This window comes from Arachis ipaensis, chromosome B09 (genome assembly GCF_000816755.2).
Source record: "Arachis ipaensis cultivar K30076 chromosome B09, Araip1.1, whole genome shotgun sequence".
Taxonomy (NCBI): domain Eukaryota; kingdom Viridiplantae; phylum Streptophyta; class Magnoliopsida; order Fabales; family Fabaceae; genus Arachis; species Arachis ipaensis.
In genome coordinates, this window is record NC_029793.2 from 9,753,966 (window position 1) to 9,756,299 (window position 2,334).

Sequence of the window (2,334 nt, forward strand, 5' to 3'; positions counted from 1 at the left end):
GATTAAAATTAAATTTATATTTTTTTAATATTATAATAATATTTCTTTTAAATAATGCTTTTTAAAAATATTATTTAATAATAAAAAACGTTATTTTAATTTTAGTCACATTTTTTTAAAATATTATAATCATAAATTTATTTATAATAGTCAACAAAAACAAACTTACCTGGAAACTTGCAGAAGAGCGGCGCTTGGGGAGCTCCACTTTGACGGTTTCGCTCTTTCTCTCTACAAAACACGGACCCTCTCTCTTTCTCTTTCTCATTCTCAGATTCTCTCTCTAAAATCGGGTCAGCCTCCCCTAATCTTTCCTTTTTTTTATTTATTTTTGGACTTAATTCTTTCTTCTTCTTTTTTTTCATTTTAATTTTGATTTCAGTGAACCTCCTAACTATTCCGACGAGGTCGCCGGTTCTACCACCGCCGCCGCGGCGTTATGCACCGACGGCCCTGCCTTGCAATCTGGCTTACTTTCATCTCGGAAAATCTTGATCTCGCATAACTGTCGACATTGCCGAATATTTTGGTGCACGTGATCTGTTTGATAAATTGCTTCTAGTTTTGAATGAGAAATATTGCACATGACCTGTTTGATAAATTGCTTCTACTTTTGAATATAAAATATTGCACATGATCCATTTGATAAATTGCTCTTGTTTTTGAATGAGAAATATTGCACATGATCTGTTTGATAAATTCCGAAGCTCCTTTGGAAGTTAATTATCTCAATGTCTGAAAAAAGGGATAGGAATTGTTTTAAAATTTGTTTGGCTGTTGATTGAAGAGACTACGATGCCCTGCATTGCCATTGATTTGTCATTGCAGTGAGGATTTTAGGTTTCCTTTGTAGGAGACTTCATTATCCAAGAGACTAGGATGAATTGCCGTTGATAAATAATTGCAGTGAGAATTTTCAGTTTCCTTTGAAATGTGTATCTTATGAAGTTTATAACCATCCTATTTTTGACACCACTGAAAGCTTTTAGCAAGGAAATGATTATGGAATTCCCTGACCTCTGGTTTTGGATGGGGCTTAGTCTAGAATTTTGTTTCATACCTTTTGAGCATGGTGTTTTGAACTGCTCTTTCTTGTGATGTGGTACGATTATATCGTTATTCCTTTAAATTTAACCCCACACTCTATTATTTATTTAAGCTTGGTTAGTGAAGGAGGGAATATGCATTCCCTATACATTAGGGAGTAGAGACAATCACTCGATAGAGAACGCCATATGGCTTGTTTTATTTTACACTTACATTGATTGGATTTCCTGGTATTCATGAAATAAGTTTTTTATCTGTCCTTTTGTAATGAGAAATTTCTTGACATATTTGATATTTGCCATACCTGTTAGTATGTTATAAATGGTGTCATTAATGCCATCCATAATTCCATACACTGGTAATTAATCTCTGGTCAAGGAATTTATAGTTCTCAAATTTAGAGCAATTCACTTGTACTTTTAGCACCTGTGATTATTCCATGCCGACAGAGCCTGTTACAGGAACCATTATTGTGCTCAAACTTTAGATGACTACTTCATTAGATTACTAGCCAAGTTTAAAATTTCAACTCAATGATAAAGCACCAACCCTTCCCTTTAACCCTATGAACATTTTAAATTTTTCTCATGCTTTAATAAGTTGGATTTTAATCGATGCTTTCAAGGATAGAAACACATACTTGCAAACTTGATAAATATAAGCTTCATAGTACCAACTTCCATTGCCACCTACAGGACAAGAGTGAGAGAGTATTGGATAATTGCTAAATAAACTTCCATATCACCCCAGTGTTTGCCAATACTTAGCTTCTCCAACCCTTTAGACACTCTAGTCAAGTAAGCCATCATGAAGTCATATTTAAACCCTTAAACTGAGTTGTTTGAAATCACTTCTAGTTAAGTTGTAGTCTAGCATTCAAGCTATTGTCTTCCTTTTGTATAAGAATCTGAAGAGGTCCAAAATTCTATAGATTTTGTATGCTTTTGATTACACAATTAATTCTATAAGAAAGAATGAAGTGGTTTTTGTTTCAAATTGCTTTGATTGATAAGCAAATTCGGCACAAAATGGTGGAGGTATCTGATAAGGATGTTATGGGGGAAGATTCATTTGAAGAGGATGTTTTCATGAAAGGTCAACCATACCGGGATGTTTTTGAAGAGCAACATTTGTAGGGGTGTAAGCAGTTTCGAATAACCTAATCAAAATCAAATCGATCCGATTTAATCGCTTACTGGTAATCAAGTTTTACCCTATGAGTTTGGATCGGATGACGGGTTCGGTCGCGGAACCTAAAACGAATTGAGGCCTGATTGGTATACCTAT

At 34.4% G+C, this 2,334-nt stretch overlaps 1 long non-coding RNA gene across 1 annotated transcript; it reads left to right on the forward strand.

The window, feature by feature from the left end:
- Positions 163-1,248, forward strand: LOC110266604. The gene is made up of 2 exons (XR_002354037.1): positions 163-293; positions 383-1,248. It is a non-coding gene; the product is annotated as an uncharacterized LOC110266604 (long non-coding RNA).